At 50.6% G+C, this 20,683-nt stretch overlaps 1 protein-coding gene across 3 annotated transcripts in view; it reads left to right on the forward strand.

Moving 5' to 3' along the window:
• Positions 1 to 20,683, forward strand: part of RTN1 (reticulon 1) — a 133,835-nt gene that overhangs the window by 62,694 nt on the left and 50,458 nt on the right. The gene's annotated exons all lie outside the window — the stretch shown is intronic.

The raw sequence follows: 20,683 nt of genomic DNA on the forward strand, positions 1-20,683 counted from the left end.
CTGGCTTTAAGGACGTCGTAATAAAAGCGTGATGGGGAGCAGAGCTGTGCTCCCAGCCTCGTGCTCCTCACACCCGTCTTCCTCCGGGGCTGCTTGCGTCTCTGGACCCGGAGATCCAGCACCGTGGGGCCTCTGGAGGTGCTGGGCTCACCTGGCTTTGGTACGAGGTCACCTGGGAAAGCCAAATGTTGGTAGTGCAGCCGGTTTGGGCTGAGGAATCGGTCTGTACCCGGGTGTTGGTGCCATGCTGGGGGCTCAGGAGGGCTGTGCACAACCCGCACCCGTTGGGGTGAGCGCACGCACCTGTGAGCAGTGGGTTGGAGATGGGAGGTGCAAAGCCAGAGGGAGTTAGTGCTTCAGGCAGGCCTCTGGGGCCGTGGGCCTGAATTTCAGTCCCTGTTCATATGCTGGTTTATTTATAAGCTATGAAAGATGTATGAAGCGATCTTTGGAGCAGGCAGCAGAGCCCGTGCCTCTGCTTCCAAGTGCGCTGGCTGGTTGCACATTCTGCTTGCTTTCCTGTGTGCCTTTTTTGATGCATTTTCCCATGCTGGGCACTGTCCTTGTTCCCCTGACATCAGCACAGAGCCTTTGTAGCGTGTGGCTCAGCTAAAGTGATGAGCACCAAAGCTTCGGTTTTGTTTTGCCCCATGCTTCATCAGCAAGGAAATGCATCCTGGCAAATCTGCTCCCGTTCTGCGTGGGGTATTTTATGGGGTGCTTTCCACCAGGACTGCTGGTGGCTGTGGTCACACTGGCTGGAGATGGCTCAGTCTCCCCTGCCAGCCATGCTGGTAAGTGGCAGATGTGATTTTAAGGGCGTTGTTGGTTTTAATTTTCCTTGCAAAAGAGCCGTCACTTCAGCAGTACGTGTGTATTCCTAAAATTATTTTGCTGCTCGCAGCCTGTGTAGTTAAGGTATCCTGAGAATTAGGGTTTCTTCTCCATTGGTTTGCAGATGTAACTGAAAGGAAAATGTAGATAGAGGGCCTGCTGCATGTGAAGGGTGTACCTGCTCTTCTCTGTCAGGAATGGGTTTTACACAGGTGTGTAAAACCAGCAAACTTAACTTGGCAGCAAACTTAATGGGCATCATGATCTGTGTGAGTTATTTGCTGAAGTTGGTTGTTGCTTTAATGCTGAGGTGTGAAATCTGAGTGGGGCTGAGGTGCTTTTAACTCTCGCATCCTTGAAGGCAGCTCAGGACAAGTGGCATCGTGACAGACGGCTTCGCTCTAGAGGCTTGAGGAATGCTCTGTGCGAGGTATTGATGAACCCCGGACCTTCAGAAGGAAATTTGCAAATCGGACTCTTAGAGCCTCTTCAGCCCGCTGCAGGATCCGTGGCACTGCTTACAGCTCGATGTGCGACACCTAGAGCAGTGCCGCAGGTGTGCCCGTGGGAGCAGCCAGCAACGGATCGCTCTTCACTCTTGAACATGTGAAGGTGCATGTGGCAAGCAAAGCGTGTAAGGCTCACTGTCGTGTGGCTTTATTGGTGCAAAGCGATTGTAGTAAAAGTTACGGTAACCCCCGGTGTTCTGCTCCGGGTCCCCTTGAAGCCCGTGTAATGGCTGCATGGCATCTGAGCAGCCTTTGAGTCGGGTTTCCCGTTGCAGGAGGGCACTGATCAAAACGTTGTGCTCCGAAGCGATCTTCTGAAACAGCTCTCGCTGCTCCCCTCCTATTCTCCTGGCAGACGCAAACGCAGGCACAACCAGCATTTAGGCTTGCTTAGATCTATCGATGCAAAGGACTGCCTAAGAGCCGGGTATTATTGTTCTGCTGTCATGTCAGGTTAGTGGGTTACAAAGTCTGTGCTGCTTTGAGGAGCTGGCTGCTTTGGATGTAGGTATGGGCCCATTCACCTCCACTTTTAAGTGGTGGTGCCAGAGCTTTCCTTTTTTTGGGGAAAAACCTCTGCTTTAATCGTACCAAACTCAATAACCTCTTCTCCGTTGCTGCTGCTTTATTTCAATGCCAGAGCTATGCACTAAGAGACGTTTTGAAATTAAAACTTGCCTTTTTCAGGACCTGGAATAGATGCAGGGCCCCAGCAGTGCTTGCTCTGTGGCTGCAAGGAGTCCTCCTTCCGCAAGTGCTCCACAGCTCGGGAAGAGAGGATTCAGACCCAGGGCACTGCCTCAAACAGCTGCGACTTCCCCCAAACCTGGTTGCGGTTCTGTGTGGCTCAGTGTTGGAGGTGTCTGTGTGCATCGCTGCCTTCTCTGCCCTTGCTGAGCAGCAGGCTGTTAGCTTTTTTAACCAGCTTTCTCACTGCAGTTACCCGTGGCTCGGTGACACCTGGAAATGCATTTGCCAGCTCGATTGTTCCAACAAACCCAATTACCGGCTGCTCAGGGAGCTCCCACCCTGCACTTAGCAGAGACGCAGCATTGATCCAGGGTGGATTTTCCTGAGGCTGGGCTCAGTGAGCAGCGTGCCCCCTCGTGGGTTCCTCTCCTTGGTCAATAACGGCCATGGGAAGGTTCCCAAACTCTGAGCACGGGTTTTCTGGCTGCCTCTGAGCTGTTCACATCGTCCCAGGGGGTCCTGTAGCTAGAATGTCTTTGTACCACTTCTGGGATAATTCCTGCAGAAACCTATTAATTTCTGCCCTGTTTTGTCCCTGTAGGGGCTGGATGTGACCTGATGGAGAGCTTTAGCTAAATGGAAACAACTCGCTCTGGCTTCGTTGAATTCTCAGTTAGCTCACAAATGAGTGAATACTTGCAAAACCGATCTCCTTCCTCAAAATGATTTTTGCAACAAGGTCTGGTCGTACAGCATGAGTCCGCAGTCAGCTAAATCCAGTGCTGTGGCCTCAGGATGCCCCAGCTGGTATCGTCTGCCTCTTTCTGTCAGAGACCTGCAGCTAGGTAGCCCCGCACAAAATCTACGCCCAGCCTCTGCAAGCAGAGACCGCGGGGCCCGCTTTGGAGGACAGCACGGGTGAGATGATGCTGTGACTGCTTCTTTATTTACAGCTCCTCAGGTCGCAGCAGACAGCGTGTAATTAGAGCAATTGGCTCTGAGAGAGAGAGAGAGGATAACCTTGTCAATCAGCGTGTCGGAAAGGCACGAAAGTAGAGGTCTGATGGGCTCTAGAGAGAGGAGATGATGCTTTTGGAGAGGGAAGCAGGATGCGTTTGCATCTTGCTGTCATTACGGATGGAAGAAAAAATATTGCATTAATGGGAAGGTATTGAACAGCTGCGAGCTGCAGCTCAACTTTTTAAGGTGAAAGCGCTACGAAGTGAGTAAGTCAAAGGTGTTTGGGGATGGGGAACGCTGAATTTGAGCTGCTGTGAAACACAAAGTGGGAAGGACTAAAGAGTGAAGCAAACGCTGTGGTGGTGCTTGTAAATAAGGTAAAAGTGGCAGGATCAGCCTACAATCAAATAGAGGGGGTGCTCAGACAACCCATGGAGGAGGTCAGGAACTTGCTCTGACTCTCTGTAGGTGATCCTGATCTCAGTCTCATCCTTCATATATAGAGAGAGCTGCCTTGGGTCCAGAGGCTGCTCCTGTGGGTTCCCATCCCCGTGGCTGCAGTACTATACGGTACTACAGAGCTGGCTTGCAGGCTTTTAGCAGGTCTGTAGCTGGCTGCCTCTGCGGGGTTTTTGCTGAGGATCCCTCTGTGCCAGAGGTGGTGGTGAAAACAAATACCCTCGGATGCCTTGGGGTGTGAGGTTGGTGGAAAATGGTATTGTCAGTGGGCCTGGTGATCTCTGGAGCAGAAGGGCAGTGAAAATGGGGGAGGTTCAGGGGGAGGATGCTTTTATTGAGGCCTGCTGGGTGAGGAAATAGCCAGAGAGCTGAGAGCAAGGAAGGTCTTGGGCTGAGAATAGAGAAGGAAAAGACTGGGTAGGATCGACTCGTAGGAAGTAAAGATCTCAGTTCAGCCGGTGGGTCATAGCTCTGTTTGCTCTGTTTTAACAAAACACGGGCTTATGTTCTGGCTTCTCCTGTCTCTTATGTTAAACATGCAATTAAGGGGTCTGAGTCAGGATCCGAGTGCTCCGCGGAAGCGAGTGAGCTGCCGCAGACAAAGGCGATGGAAGCAGGAACGCCAACACAAGGGTCGGAAGCAGGAGCAGGGCAGCACAGACGGAGAGCTGCAGCCCACGTCCACCCCACCTTCCAGCCCAGGTGCCCCTGAGCTTGGGGCTGCATCTGTCCCATGTTAAATTGTCCTGATGAAGAAAATGCGCTTTGATTCTGTGGTTTGAAGTGCTGAACTGGGAGGGTGACGAGAGGCAGCTCACTTGTTCTTCGGGAGATCTTTTCTAAGCTCGGAGCAATGTGACATAGTCCGTAACTTGCTGCACCCAAGCAGCAATACTGCAGCGCTTGGTGAAAAACGGGATAATGTCACCCTGCCTCCGTGCAGGGCTCACTGTGCTTGCAGTGGTCCCCAGGCAAGGGACTGTATATGCACACACATGCTAAAATATCATTTTAAATAATCCATGGGTAGTTCCAGGCCAATCTGGAAAAACTGGAGGTGACCTGGAGGCAGAGGAGGGAATTTCAAGATGCTTTTTGTCACCATTACCCAGTCTGTCGCCCAGACCCAGTTCACAAGGACATGGGGCTGCCCCGTGCAGCACCCACAGATGAGGTTGGTGGCACAGGAGCTTGCAGGTGACTGCAGAGCTTGGCTGCCCGGGGAGCTGAGGGCCTGGATCCCAACCCTTCATCTGTTCAGGCTGGTGAAGCAACTTTCTTGGAGGTGGGCCAGGCTGCCTTGGCACCTGCTGCGGTCTGGGACATGGAAGGGGACGAGGAGCACAGCCCGCTGGTTGGGGTGGGACACCCCAGGGTGGTGCCACCTGCAAACAGCTCAGACCGAGGGGCAGGGGCCAGGCAAGCAGCCCCCGCTGCTGTCCCCTCGCCCCGCTGCTAGCACAGACAGCTCCTCTGCCCACCCAGGGGGGTGGTGCTGGGGTCGCTGGGCACTTTCCCTGCAAATGAGGCTTGTGGCTCTGCCAGAAATGACATCACCTGTTAGGCAGACTTCTTCATTAGGAAGCTCTCTAATCTCAGACACGAGCCACTCCAAAACCCTCCCCACCCCCTGAGCACAGAGAAAACCGAGCTGCTCTGCCAGTCTCTGCAGCGCGCTCTGCTTATTTATCATTCGTGGCATCATGTTTGTTTTATGACAAATGAACTTAATCACGATTTTCACAGCGGAATACACAGGAAAATACCCAGGATAGCCGTAGCTGCAGGTACTGAAAACCAAACTTAATTTAGACAGGATATACGGGAGCAGTTGAAGGAGCTGAAGAATTGAATTCATCTAATAAAAAGACGAAGCTCTACATAATTTTTCATGCCGGCACAATAGCCTTGTGAGACAGACTGGTGCTCAGATTCTGCATTAAACTCTTCTTGTGTGCTTAATTCTGAACCAAATCATTATCATTATTTGTTGCTGAAAGTGCGTTCTGGTGTTGGGAATATTTTTTTCCCCAGTGTCGCAAAGTGGAGGAGGGTAGGAACTGCGGATCGCTTATTAATGCTCTGCTCCCTTGTGGTCCTAATCTCCACCAGCTGGGTCTGGATGCTCTGGCTCAAGTTCAGCGCGAGCGTGCTGACTTGCACAGAGCTCTCCATTTCCATACAGCAATGCGGGGACTGGGCCAGGGTGCTGAGCAGGATGGTCATCATGCAAAAGTGTGATTTCCCCGAATCTTGAGAGGCTCAGAGGTGATGACTTCAGCTCAGGAACTTCAGCTCAGAAAAGAGGTGTGCACATGTACATATGGCTGTGCTTTGCAACATGCTCAGGGTTTGATTCTTTGATGCTTCTGCATCACTTCAGACCTGATCGCTGTTCTTCTTTCTCTTGTGCTACCAGAGCAGAAACTGATGGTTGGACCAAGAAGAATAATGCTTCAAAAGCTGACCTACTGCTGCTGGGGTGTTTTCACGCTGCCCCAGCCAAACGGAATAACAGTCTGAGTCTGCCCTGCTCATCAGAGCGTTGTCGTGTGCTTTAAAGCACCCTAAAGATGTTTCCAAAGAAGAACTTGGAGAGCAGAAGAAAATTCTCAGTGCGGCACCAGGCATCCCAGACTCTTCAGGAGATTTAGGGTGAGGGCTGCAGAGCTTTCCTTAGGAGACAAGAGACAGTAATTTGCTCAGACTCACTAAATGAGAGCTGCAAGGGAGTGATTGCTTCCTATAAATATTTTCAAGTGGCAAAGGGCACTGCTGACAGAGCTATGGGATGTAGGTTGGTGACGAATAAATTTAGGCTGGAAATTTAGGAGACTCCTAAACACCAGAGCAGTCATGCTCTGGAAGAGTTTTCTGACGGGTACAAGGAGTCAAGAGTCAGATGTCCTAAGACAGACGGATGCCCTGAAAAGGGCCCTGTAACAACGTATTCCCCTTTGGGATATAGGGTGGCTCTACTCAGTGATCCAAATGATCCCCACTGAAAACTTTACATTTCGTTGAAGCTGTCTCATTTGCCCTTGAAGTGTGTTGTGCACACCTGGGAAGCTTTGACCCTACTGCCATTAGCCTCCTGAGCAGGCTGCTGTGCCCTCCGGCAATGTAGGTCACTCCAGGCTCCTCCTGAACTGCGGTAGGGAATAGGATTATTTTTCAGGCTGAGCGGTCATCCCTAAGGGTGGCAGCAAGCCTCATCTGGGCCATCCAGGCTCCTTCAGGTGTGGCGTTGAGGCAGAACATTTGCAAGCCTGCAACAGATCTCTGCCGCATCTCCAGCCCTGTTGTGGTTCTGTCCCTGTGTTGCCTGTGCTCTCTGGGGCTTTGCATGGGGTGGGTGACAGAAGTGCCATAGGAGGGCCAGATCCCCATCTGGACATGTGCATATTCTCTGTTTTCTGGACTGAAGTCACCAGTATCCTGTTCTTCCAAGCTTTGAGCAGCACTTCTGCATCTTCACAGCCTCTGCTGCTGCCCCACAGCGCTGCCCGGTGCTGCTGATGCCGTTCTGCCTCCTAACAGCTCCCGGAGTCTCCGGCACTTGCCTTCAGCCCTGGCACACAGCCCAGCCTGGTAACTTCATTAAAGCATCTCCGCTGCGGTCAGGCCTCTGGGGCTCTGGTTCCAAAAACTTTGGGAATGGACCAGAGCTGGGGAACCTACCGGTTATTAAGCAAGAATCTGTCTTCTGGAAGAGTAGCGAAGGGATTTGGGAGCCTCACATCACTTTACTGAGTATGAACTGTGCAGCACTCAGACTGATGCACATCACGGGTATTTTTAGCGTCAGGGCTCTCAGGAGGATGCATCCTTGACAGCCCAGCTGCTGTAGGAGTCAAGAAAGTCAGATTGCAGATGGACAAGTGTCTTTTTTCCACCTCTCATGCAAACAAAGCATCCAGGGCCACCTTATAAAACTACCAATGTCCTTCGCATGCTCCCAGGTGAATAAAGCTACGTAACACGTCATCAGTGACATACAGCTTCTGGAGGGGAGGGGGAAGGTAAACAGATACTCAGAAAGCGTTGGCACGAGTACTGCCAGACCTTGTTTTAGTTTCTGTGCCTCAGCTCGGGGCTGTCCCCAGCCACCTCCCAGGCTGGGGGGAGATGCTTTGCAAACCAGGCTCTGTGTATGTAGTAGTATGGTCAAATTGTGCAATGTATAGGAGGTGGGAATGGTTTTGTGCACCTCCATGTGCTGCTGGTTGGAGCAGCCTTGAGACAGGGTGAGGTTTTGTCAACCACAAACAGTCCTAAGGGAAAAAAACCAGTCCCTGCCTTCCTTGTGGCCGTGCCCAAGAAGGGATCAGTGCTGCAAGGAAAACTCCTGGGTTCCTACTCTTGTAAGTGGATAAATCAACCTGGGGTGTTGTGTGTGGTGAGGGGCAGAGCAGCTGGAACCTACAGGGAACTGGATTTGGCTGATTCGGGCATGGAGGTGACTCTGGGAAAGGCCCAGCCTTCACTCAGCACATTTCTGCCTTAATCCCGTTTTGTGCTGTGGCCCAACAGCCCTGCTGCTGCAGACAACAACCTCCTGCCTCCACGCTCCCTCCAGCAGCGGGGCTTCTCCATCCTCATCCTCACTCCTGAGGGCCAGGGATGGCCGTGGTGTAACGGGGAGCCGCCTTGGTCTGGGCAGTGGGACCCACACAACTGCTCTCAGATGGGCCAAGTTCTTCTGCCATTGTGCCTGTGCTGCTCCTTGCTGGTCCAGACTGGAAAAGCTCCTCCCCTGCAGGGGGCAGATGAAATGCCTGCAGCCATGCAGGGTATGAGGCCACCACCTCCTCGTTCCTTCCTCAACATCCTCTTATATTTTTTTAGGGGCAGCGCACACGTCTGAGAATAGTTCTGCACCACAGCCTCCTCCGCAGGAACAGAGTTATTTATTCATAGGCATTGGGCTTGCTCTGATAGTTTTCCTGTATTTAATCTAAAAAGAGGTTTGCCTTGTGCCTGGGAAGTGCCTGGCCCTACCTCCAAAATGGAAGTGAGAAAGGCTCCTAGTGTGTTTCTGTACGTGGTTAAAAATAGTGTCCCAGCAACACGTGATGGGTAAGCATGAATGAGGGAAACACAGCTTGGGTGTAGGAACCTTCAAACTGCCTAGAGACAGGTATGCGCGTCTAAAACTTCTCATCCCCATCTCATACTTCAGTCTCTGCCTCTTTACCTCTCTCATCCTTTGTTCCCATTGCTTTTTTTCCCCTTCTCTGCATCGCTCTCGTAATTCTCATGCTGCTCTGCTCATTCCTCTCACCACATCAGTGTCCTTTCCACCCTGCTCCCACACAGCCCCATCTCATCCCTCTCTCCCGGTTCCTCTCCCCTGTTCTTAGCACTCTTCTCTCCCATCCCTTCTGCTTCCTTTCCTGGCTGCTTCCTTCTCACCACAAGCCAAAATCAGTGCAGCCCCTAGGCAGGTACCAGCGATGATCTCTGGTGCAGTTTAGCTGCCTGGTACGGAGATGACCAAAACCTCTCGTTAACCTGAGAGCGAGCTAAAAAATTCAGAGACTGGGTGACCTGGGCCGGGGATGGAGCGCACTGTATCAAGGTGGCCACCCGTGGTTAGGACAGAAAACCTATTTCTGCTGTCCTCTGCAAAGGATGGCTTGGGTGGGAGCTGAGAGAGGTCCGGGTGGGAGATGGGGGCTGTTTTCCCCCAAAAGTGGGAGCCTGGTGCGTGTTGCCAGCCCAGCCTTTGGTTTGGGAGTTGGGTTGACAGCCTGGGGACACGTTCCTTTGTGTCCAGGGCGTGCGGACAGAAATCTCCCCGGAATGCCTATTTACGCTTGTCTTGGTCAAAAGCAGGCCTAGAGTCCCGGAGCCTTTATCTGATGTGTTCAAGTGGATGAAAACGCTAAAAATGAAGAGTCTGCCCATATGTTGTGAGTGCCTTAGTGACAGACCTGAATGCTCATCCACACGAAGGCGAAACAGTGTTAAATGGCTTCAGGGTAAGGGAAAGCTGAGCCAGTCGTGGTATAAATAGCCCATTGGAAATACTCTCCGCGCAGCCTCTCCTCTTTTTGGTTACCAATTTTTAAAGGAGCAAAATATCAGTTACTGTCTTCGGGCTGTTTCAGATTAAGCTGGGAGCTGCGCAGCCCTCAGAAGCCCTTTCTGTGTTGTGTCCCCACGGTGGTGTGGGGATGTCTGCTGGCCTCGGGGCTAGGAGGAGATGCTGCACCTGAGCTGGGTGGTGTTTGGATAAAAAGGTGCTTATAAACAATGCTCTTTTTTGTTGTTGTTGTTGTTTTTTAACTTCCTAATCTGGAGCAGAATGGATGCCAGTGAGAGTTTGTAAACTGAAAAACTAGAATCTAAAATTGAAATGAAATAGCTTGGTTTTGTCAAGGTGAGTGTCCAGGGCTCCCACGCCCCATCAGTCCCTGATGCAGTGGGAGACCCCTGGTGCTGGGAAGAGTGGTGACCCCAGGAGGCAGCTGGGAGGATGGAGAGGGGACCGGGATCAGCCTGCACCTCCCACTCCGACCACTGCAGCGTTGTTAGTGCGTTACTCTGAGGCCTGCCCTTCTACAGTGAAATCTCTAATTTATTGTGGAAAGCCATTGCCTAATTGACTGAATTCCAGCAGTTAAATACAAAATACAGCTTGCTTCTTGGAGGAGGAGCTTAGTGGAGCAATGTAGTGATATTTGTCCTACAGCAAGGTGCAGCCTGGTTCTTCCCCAGTCAAGTCCTCTCTGTCCATCCTCAGCCCCGTACTGGCTTAATTTCACATTTCTTAAGGAATGTGCACTGTTTTGGCATTAAACTGCGGAAAAAAAATGTTGGTAGTTCTTGTTACCAAACGGGAAATCTTCAGAAAAGTCTACTGCGCCTTTAATCTCCGCAAGGTCATGCTGTGAAGTCCTGTGAACAGCAGAGTGGAACGGCGCAGGTTTTCCTTGTTTGCTTGTGCTTAAAAAAACAACAAACCAACAACCCGTTGTCTGCATTTAAATTGGAGCGTATTTTCTTCGTTCACTCTTAGGAAATGTGTAAACAAGTTGTGCTGAGGAAGTGAGACCAACTAGAAGCGGGGTGCACGCTGCTGTTTGGATTGCACAGCCCAGGGCTGCAGCTGAATTTACTGGGGTAGGAGAGAGCCCGGTTAATGCACCGCATCCACCAGTGGTGTTGGGAGGGAAAGGGAAAGCTGTGCACGCAAAGATGGCTCCTGCTGCACAACCCCTTCAATATATGGAATTTGGGGACGGTGATTTCTAATAATACCCAATATGGTGTTACTATAGCAACTATATGGGGTGGTGAATAATGTCGTGGGCTCAAATCCAAAACGCTGGGAGCTAAAATGGCTCTGAGTGTGATTTAGGACTGCCTGCGATCTTTGGTCGTGCAGGTGCTAGCCCTAAGCAGCTGGACTTGGGAAGAAGTTAGGAAAGAAGCTGAAAGATGCTTCTCCGTTGGCTCTGAAGGGAGCTGCAGCCCAGGAGGGGCAGGGAAGTCGATGGCACGTGTGCTGCATTTTGTGTGCTTCCAGGAGGGTCCCTGGTGCACGGTTCAAAGGGGATTTGCTGTAAACCAGATCTGTGACATTTAGCCTCAGGTCAAATTAAATTGATTTGACTTAGAATGATTTTTTTATTGGTTTGTCTTCTTGTATGACTGAAAAAAAAATCATTAAAAAATCTGTTACAGCTTGTTACTAAGCAGAATTACTTCCATTTAATTTTCTCTCCTGGCAGACCAAAGCGTCTCTTGTTTGCCCAGCTTTCAACTCAAGTGCTGCTGTACAAGAGGCAAAATCGGGCCAGCCACAGTGGTGCCATGTAGACATCTGCAACCTGCTCCCGGTGCAGAGCAGTTTGTTCCCTGCTAAGATCCATCCATCCATCCATCCATCTATCCATCCATCCATCCATCCATCCGTGATGTAGTGTGAGGCAGGAGCCTGGGCACACCCTGTGCTCCCTGTCCTGCTCATCAACTCCTTTCCATCAAGAAATACACCCTGACACGTAGCCTAATTTTATATCTTAACTTCAAGCTCTTGCTTTTTCCTCCCAACCTCTAAGACTGTGACTAATTCCTCCCTTCACCAAAGTCGGTACCTTGTGAGTATTTATAGCCTGATCCTGCTCTCCCCATCCCTTCCCCTCTACAATATAAATCTATCTCCTTCATTCCCTCCTCCACGCTGGTCCCAGGTGTCCTGCCCTCCAGTTCTTATGCCATCAGCATTTTTTCCTCCTGTAGCTTCTCAGCACCTTTCTGTGCTTTTCCTAAGTGAAGAAACCCACAAAAGTACCCAGCTTCTGGTTCATTTGTGCCAGAGGAGAAGCTATGGCCAGGTAGTGGAGTCCCTTCTCCTTACCCTGTCCCTGTGTGGAACCTTCTCTATTTCATGCTGCAGAGACGCAACAGCTTCCATCAGCTCGTATTTCTCTTGCTGTCTGTTCCTGGGCTGCCTTTTGCCTCCCTAATGCCTTAATTCCCTCATTACCGTTTTGCCCATTTAACCCATTTAACCCATTTTCCATATGTATTTTAAGAGTTGCCTACCAGGGAGGATTGGATGCTGAAAATACAAGAGAAAGTGGGCTACCCCCCAGCCACTACATTTCCTTTGCTTCCTAACACCAAGCTTGTAGCCAAGAAGGCTATTAGATGATTTTTTTTAGCACAACCTAGTGCTTAATCTTAGTAATCGTGTGCTGCTCTTCCAAGTGCCCTTTGGCTCGCTCGCTCTGGTAGACTCCCAAAATGGGTTTTCCCCAGAGGACGTAGTGCTTTTGCTCACCGTGAAGTCTTCTGGCCTTACACTTCCATCTCTCTGAAAACACGGCATTAAAAACAAAGCCTTCTTGCCATACTTGCTCTTTCTGTTTAACATCGCTTGTAACCTATGGGTATAGGTGCCTCTGCACCCATAGCATTCAGGAGTTACCGGTGTAACTTCTCTTAAAAGCTCCCGATAGTTTAGGAGCTGAACCCTTCCCAGGCTGAAGAGGAAGCTCTCAGTGCTTTCTGCTGCTTCTGAGGTCAGGTTGGGAGCAAAGCGGGACGTTTTCAGGTTTGGCGTCTTGGACCTTCCCCTGGGGGATGGGACATGCTTTGGAGGCTCTTTTTGGCTGAAAAAGCAAAGTTTTCATTGCGGCTTTTAATAGAAAACTTGCAGTTGAGGTGTGCAATAACCACAGGAGCAGCTTCAGCACACGGATCAGAGATGGGGCCAAGGAGGAGAGCAGGAGGAGAGGTCTCTGCCCCTGCCTTTCCCTGCAGCTTCCGCAGTCACCTGGCAGCCAGCAACTCCCACGTGGCAGGGACTCTGCGAAAGCTATGCAAGGCATCACAATCTGGGTAATTATCCTCATTTTTTTGCTTGCAAAGCCCAACACCAGGCTGTGCTGCTGAACGCAGTGTGGAGAGGCTGGTCCTGGCTCTGCTGTCCAGCTGCTGCCTCCGTCCTGCTTTAACAGCACCCGTCCCAGCAAATGGATGGTTTGAATCGAGGTTGCTGTGCCACGACCTCGAAAGCTTTCAGCAGCGCAGCCTCCGCTGTCCCTAAATCCGCAGAAGGCTGTGATTTAGCCACTGACTATGATCGCAGGGAGCTGCGTCTCCCTGCCAGCAGCAGAGGCACGGCTTTGCCTCTGCTTTTGATCTCTTCCAGAAAAGCAGTGACTGGCAGCTGCCTGCCCTACAGCAAAGCGTCTGCCCCGTCCCTGCCCTGCTCTTACCCCAGGTGAGCCCGCAGAGGGGAGAGGAGCTGCTCCTTTCCTCCCTGCCCGTGAGCATCTCCGGGAGCAGGGAGCCGAGGGGACATCCAAGCTATCCGTGGAAGGTGAAAGCCAGCATCTTGAGCTCACCAGCTCACCGCAGAGGTCCACGTCACCCTCGCAGGACTTCAGGCTTTACGAATGAAAAGAGATGGAAGCTTCCAGGAAGCTAAGGAAGGAGCAGGAGCTTCCCCTGGGCTTTCAGGGAAGGGGGCAGACCAACTTCCCAGTGCTCCCCCAAAGTCACCATTATGCCTCCACTCAAAGTACAGACTTCAAACTTGATGTTGGTCTCCTGGGTGGGCAAATACTGGTGGGGTCTCCAGGTGCCACGTATTCGCAGTCAGGAAATGGAGGGGTTTGTAGCTGTATCGGGTTTGTAGTCCTATCGGCTCTTTGATGAAGTAGAGCAAAGGATGGGATAAGTCTCTGAAAATGTCCTTCAGGGAAGTGAGATGTCTGGGGAGGATTCTTCCCGTCTCTGCTTGGCATAAACTCGTCTTTTGCAGGAGAAGAGCCACGGTGGCAGGTAAATACAGGAGAGACCTTGAAGGCGAGGATATTTATAGCATTAGTTATAGCACATCTGGCCCGATCCTCCTTAAGCATAAGCTGGAGCCAGCAGGTTGATGATGATTTATGACTGCAGTGGCTCTGCCCCATATTCTGCGCTGCTGTGAGAGCTTTAACTTTTAATACACTTTTGATAACTTTTTGATTGACTTTCAGACGTACCCGGGGTTCTCCCACCTTCTAGAAACAGGAGGAAATCACTTAACGGAGAAGGAAACCACGTTAGTGCTTGGATCAGATCCTGCTGCCTCCCCTGCCTCAGCAGAACCTCTGCAGTGTCTCTTTTTGAGTCTTTTCTGATGCTGCTCATATGTTATACCTTCAGTCCTTGCTGTTATAGAGTCTGGATCCTAGCTGGGGCTCTACTGTCTTTTCTCCTAACACATCTATTGCTGCCAATACAAGAAGCCACCAGGAGCCAGCATGCACCGGTCCTCTGGTCTTCCTGGCACAGGTCACGTTGAGATGGGGAAACTTTGGGTGAAAAGACAATAGGAGGGGGGTTCTTGAGCCCCAGCTCTTTGCCTGCATCAGCCTCATGCTGCTGTGTCCTCTCGGACCTAGATTTCCGTGGAAAATTAGACTTGATCCTGATTTGTGGCTCATAACGTCTTGTCTTCTGATGCTCTTTGCTGGCTCCCAGGGCCTCGTGCTTCTCTGCCCAGGGAGTTTCTTGCAGGTTTCTCTCTCCTGCCTTTTGTGGCATTGCTCCTGCCTTGCCCCAGCCCTCGGTGCCTGCCAGCTGGATTTCTCCCCGAATTATCTTGCCTGACACATCGCTGGGGGTGTTATGCGTTGCTGCAAAGTTAATTTTCCTCTCGAGAGCTCTCAGTGATTTCTTTACAGCTGAACTTTGTTGCAGCCGTCGCTCTGTCTCCCTGCAGGATTTGTGCTGCTGGGCTGGCCGCAGCCTTGGAGCACAGGGAGCAAAGCCCAAGTGCAAGATGTTCCTTTCTTCCTCTTCTTCTTCATTTTTAATAGCGGGATTTCCGTGAGATGTTGCAGTCGGGTCTGAGTGAAAACCCAGCAGTGTGTATCACATTCTGCCTTAAAGACTCGTGTTTCAGCACAAGCCCTTCCCCAGTGCCAGCTCTTACCCCCCTGCCACTGAGCCCTCTTTCCCTAGCTGTAGAAGAGCCTCAAGCTGTAGGGCAACGAATTCTGTCCCGGTTTTATTGCAGCATCAAAAGCAGCCAGTATGGGCATTTCTGTGTTTTCCAGGCAGTCTGAATCTGCAGCCGTGCTGCTGTGGCTTGCCTTAGGGCAGCCGAGGGAAGCTGGATCTGTCAGAAACCGGGAGCCAGCACAGCGGGGCTGGGGGTGCAGAGGGTGCCTGGGGCTGGGGCTGGCCAGGGGACGGGGGTCTCCGCAAGGCCATGGAGGGATGACCTGGTCTGGGTTTGGTGATCCACCGACTGCCTGGGAATAAAAGCAGTGAAGAGCTAAAGTCCCTCTGTCATGTCTGAAATGGAATTTCAGTATTTGAGAGCTTGTAGAGAAATGGGGCTTGGGCAAACGCATCCAGATTTTCAGATATTTCTGCGGCTAGTGCTCTAGAGGGAATTGGGCTTCGTTTCAAGCCTTTTGGAAAGCATGATTTAGGTGCTAATTCACTTCGTGCTCAGAAGATTGTTGTTGTGGGACTCGGTGGAGTTTGATCTTGCAGGGGAAATGTGAGTCCAGTGAAATAAGAATGGATTATTCTTATTAGTAGGCTTTAATAAGCCTTAGCAAAGCGCATTTGATAGCGTCTTAGGCAGTGCCTCAGTGTCACTGAACCCTACCGACCAGTCATGTCACTCCGCATGGTACTACTGCAGCAACCCGTGTCTTTTTTTCTTCCTGAAGCAGATTTTTTGTTAAAAATTACAAAATGGTATTTGTATCCTGGTCTGTCTATTGTGAAGATCTGGTGCAGCTCTACTTCTAGCAGGAACACATGCAACCATGTGAGCTTTTTAACTGGTTTTATGCTACTCTAAAGGTTCTTTTTTTCAGTGTTTCTCATTTTTCATGCTGCCCAGAGTACTGAGGAGGGTCGTCAGGGACTTCAGTGAAGGTTTTTACTGCTGGGTCGAATGGGAGCTTTCTGAAGCTATTTATTGAAGCAGAAAGCCTGGAGGGCACGTGGGGATGGGAACTGCTGAATCATCTGCCGTGGGTTCGCTTTGCAAGGCTTTGGGGCACCCGCTGAGCGCCACCAGCGAGCTCGGTGGGTGTCCGTGGGGGCTGAGGACGTTCAGCATCACCAAACCAATTTCTTTGAGTTTAGGACTTGCTTTCCATCTTACACTGAATTAATCCGAAGTGGTGCCAATGAATTCAGTGGAGTAACTGGAGTGTAAATAGAATTAAGCCTGCAGGGTTTGCTGTTTGGTTGGTTTGGGGTTTTGTTTCCACTCTCCACCCTGTCCTTTTGCCCTCCTACCTGTGCAGGAGATTCCAGCTGCTTCTCCGTGTGCCTTCCTCTGGGCTGCTGTGGGATGTGGGGCTGAGGACAAGCCACTTGCCCAGCTGATGCCCTGACCCCCTCCCAGGACCCATGCAGAGAGCCAGGGGAAGTACTAATAGAATAGGAGCATGCATCCTTCTGGTACGTCCAGTTTTTTTGTAGCGCCTGTGATGCAAAGGAGTCCCAAAATGACTTTCAGAAGGTGGCCACTCACGTTTGCAAACGCCATGCCCTGCAGAGCTGTGTTCTTCCCGCGTCAGGAGAGCTTTGGAGGAAGAGAAGTTGCCAACCTGCACGCTGGCTTTGCAGACCCTGAGCTAGAAGAAAGAGCACCATCTCCTGGCAGCTGGGGACGGCCGGCACCGCCTGTGCTTGGGGGAAGCTGGGCTGCAAGGAGCCCTCTGAGCTCCTCACCTGCAGCATCTCCAGGTAGCACAGCTCGGGGCTGGCAGCTGGCTCGGGCTATCCATGAAGGCCAATCCAGGCTGATTTAAGAGTTATCCACGGCACGGTGATAGAAGAGCTCTCAGAAATTTGGGTTTCATGCTCTGTTTGAACTGGCCTGCAAGCACCCAAGTGTTTGTGAGGTTTGCCTGGACGCTGAAGTGTCTTGGGTTAGAATTTCGTAGAGAAGGGTCACGTAAAAACCGAGCGTGTGGCTCCCAAGTGGTGCGCTCAGATATCCCTAGGGGTACCCAGCCCACTTCAAAGCTTTGTGTGATTTGGCACGGGGATGAGGGATGTCTGCCACTGCGGTGTCCTGCTGGGAGCAGGACCAGTGAAGGGCATCTGGAAATCTCCACAGCTTTCCTGAGGCTTGAAACCAAGCAGAGAGGGAGAAGCAGCTGCGTCTGGATCTAAGATGATGGTGTGTGCTTTGAATTTGGAGAGAGACTTGGGACTACCAGTCTGTCTGGGTACTGCAAGATGGGGGAAAGTGATGAAACATTGAACATCTGTACAGAAATTCTACACAGAAGAACATAGGAATATAAATTTGAAAAATGGAGGTAAATGGATTTTTTCTTTTTTTTTTTTTTTTTTTTAAGAAACCATCATATATTAGGGTCAGAAGAATAGGGGAAGTCTTATCCTCTTCATTTTATTTTTTTGCAAGGAAGCATTAGGAATAAGAAGCAGCAAAGGTCAAACAGAGGCTTGTGGCTTGCAGCTGATGCCAAAATTGTAAGGTTGGTACAGAAGAGGCAGGACTGCCTAACAGCTACTTCTGTTGTGTGTTTGGAAGAAAGCAGGAAGATCTCTCTGATGTGAGAGAGGAGCTTGAGCAAGGATTTGCTTTCTGGGTGCAGGCATTCATGTGGTGGCAAGGTCTGGCAAAGGGACTGGGGGTGCACTGAGAGCCTGTGACGGGTCCCTGGTGTTGGACAAAGTCAGCCTTGGTATGAAGTCATTTTTTTGAGGAGAGAAGGCAATGGTACAACAAAAAGGTCGGCAAAGGAAAGAGTCTCTCCTGGAAAGAGTCCAGTGGAGGGCCACAAAGATGATATGGGGCCTGGAGCATCTTCCCTATGAAGAAAGGCTGTGAGACCTGGGCCTGTTCAGCCTGGAGAAAAGAAGACTGAGACGGGATCTCATCAATGTGTATAAATACCTGAGGTGTGGGAGACAGAGGGATTTGGCCAACCTCTTTTCAGTGGTTTGTGGGGACAGGACAAGGGGTAATGGCCACAAGATGGAGCACAGGCAGTTCCGCACCAACATGCGGAAGAACTTCACGGTGAGGGTGACGGAGCACTGGGACAGGCTGCCCACTGAGGTTGTGGGGTCTCCTTCTCTGGAGATATTCAAGGCCCGTCTGGACACCTACCTGGGCAGCCTGCTCTAAGGAACCTGCTTTGGCAGGGGGGTTGGACCCGATGATCTTTCGAGGTCCCTTCCAACCCCTTCAATTCTGTGATTCTGTGAAGCGCTCAGCCATCTCCTTGAGCCTCTAAGACAATATTGGGTATCCAATTAAGAGCCAGGCTTTAGGCTGAGTGCTGAAGGGAAGTCACAGCATATCCCTGAGCTCTGTGCTGCCTTTGGGAGTCTTGGAGCAGAGCAGAGTCACCGTGCTGGAAAATATGGCGTGGTTTTGGCAGCTCGGTTGTCTGAAGCCTCTGCATGACACCGAAAGGTGCTGGGACCCGGCTGTGGCACCTGGCCTGAGAGACCTGACATCGTTTGGATGAGTTTGACAGCAGCGGTCCCCTTCTTCATGGGACTTTGTGCGTTATTGTCCCTAGTTCAGAAGTTGCCCCAGGTCGGGGGCTGCCCAAAGGGGATGGAGGGACCTCGGTGCAAGGAGGCTGTGATCCGCGTGGGCATGGGGCAGAGCTGGAGCCCCTGCTCCTGAGGCTCAATATCCACAGCAAAAGTCAGAGCCAACTGTTTAAAAGACCTACGGGAATTTGCTGGAAGCCTCTTGCTGACACTGTTCTGCTTTTATCTGGGAAAGGTCGCAGGAACCTCGACTCCTCAAAGTGCACCTGAAGATCCTTCGGCTTCTTGGTGCAGCTCCAGGCTGTAAAAATAACATCAGCTAATTAAAGACCAGTTCCCCCTCTCCTCTTCTGAGAAATGAACAATTCTGACCGAACCACTGGCACAATAAGCACTGAACCTTGCATTGCAGGGTTGCCAAGTGCCATGTCCCACGTCGGTCTGTCCATGCCACCGAAGGTCCTTGGGGCTGTGTGCGGTGGTTAGGAAAGGCAGGTCAACACAGGGACTGCTCGGCATCCAGGTGACTTCGGGAAATCAAACATGATTCTTGGAAGTGATCAATTTGAAGAAGACTGAGCGTACTCTATTTTTTTGGGGAAAAAATCATTCTCATTTAAATTAGCTGTTTTTTTTTGTCTGTTAACCTCATCTAACTTCTTGATTTCTTCTTCCAGTGTGCCGGAGCACCTCAGCTTTCATTGATCCCAGCTGGCTTTCAGCTCCCTTCCTTAAATTAAGAGTTACTCTGTGTGGAGCCAGTGATTTCTTAATTTTGTTTTAGCGTGTCAATTGCTAAACTCTAAATCTAACGCTGTAGGGGAGGACTTCTGGAGCATTCAATTTCTTATTCCGAGGAAAGAAAACAATCATTTTCCAAAAAAAAAAAAAAAGAATTCTTTACAGTTGATGAAAATGCGTGCAACTAACTGAGATCTCAGCTGTGCTCAGAGTGGTTGAACCAGACCATTACTGCTTCGCTGCCTGCAGGAAGTGAAATTAGTTCCCGAGGGCTTGTGTTACAAGCAAACACGGCGGCTGCTCTCAGCACTGAATAGCTTTGCTTTACCTGAATTGGCAGGCAAGTTTTTGGGCACATTTGAGGGACGTGCAGTTTTTAAAAAAAAACCTTTTGTAACAAGGGTAACTTCAGAGCCGATACTGCCACCCGTCAGCAGTGCTATTCAAGGCTTCTCCTTCCCACGGATATTGAACTAAATAAACTTAAAATCGGGGAGGGCATTGCTGAATCACCGGGCTCTGAACACACCATTCTTCAGCAAAAATATGCTCAGCTATTGCAGGTTTCCGTGTCTTTAATAGCCAGCCTAATAGCTGATGTATTCACACTTCACCACTGAGAGGCATTTTTACCGATGGCTTTAAATCATTCCCTGTGGAAATACGGAGTTGCATTAAATCCTCGTAATTAGGCACTTTCAGCTGTCTTAGAGCTTTTGACTCTGCAGTTGCCTTGAGAGCCAGGACCGATCCGTTCTGCTGACGCGAGCCCTCCCTGCTCACGCGTGTGCAAGGACACACTTGCACACCCTTGAACTCTTTGCCCCGAACCCCAGAAAGAAACACATCTATCGTTTCACCAGTGGTTGCAAACCCGCTGCAATGAAGAAAAAAAAAAAAAGGGTTATGATTGAGTCTATTTTAAGTCTACTCTTGTGTTGGATAAAATCTGTAGCATGCCTTTTCCTACCATTAGTAACTGTGATGTTTCTTTCAGAGACCATTGCAGGCGTATTTTTTCCTTTCTGCTCAGGAGCAGCCAAGACCAGGATGACATTTTTATAGGCTGTCCGTGTGACAGTGGCTGTCCTGCGAGCAGCCCTGGCTTGCTGTGACTCCTGCGATGAAGCACCTGACACAGACACTTCCCAAACCCTTTCTCTACTCTGTCCATCAGCATTGCCAAGTGCTCCAACAGCCCATGCTTCTGGCACCTTCATACTGCGGATAAAGCCTAAACGAAAGCTGCAAGCAGCATCTGTGAATGCTGGTTTGGAGGCAACTTCAATTCCCTTTGACTAATTTTGTGCCTACTCCTTGCTAGCAATCTCGGGATGTTTGTAGAAAAGGTTTTATGCTTGGTGCTGGTGCTGTGCTGGTGAGTTTTTTGTGAGCACCCAGAGCACCAAGTATTGCCCAGCCAACTTGAGCTGATCCCAAGCCACACAAAATCAGTGGGATTTGTTTTT

Source organism: Anser brachyrhynchus (assembly GCF_964034855.1).
Source record: "Anser brachyrhynchus genome assembly, chromosome: 5".
NCBI classification, from domain to species: Eukaryota; Metazoa; Chordata; class Aves; order Anseriformes; family Anatidae; genus Anser; species Anser brachyrhynchus.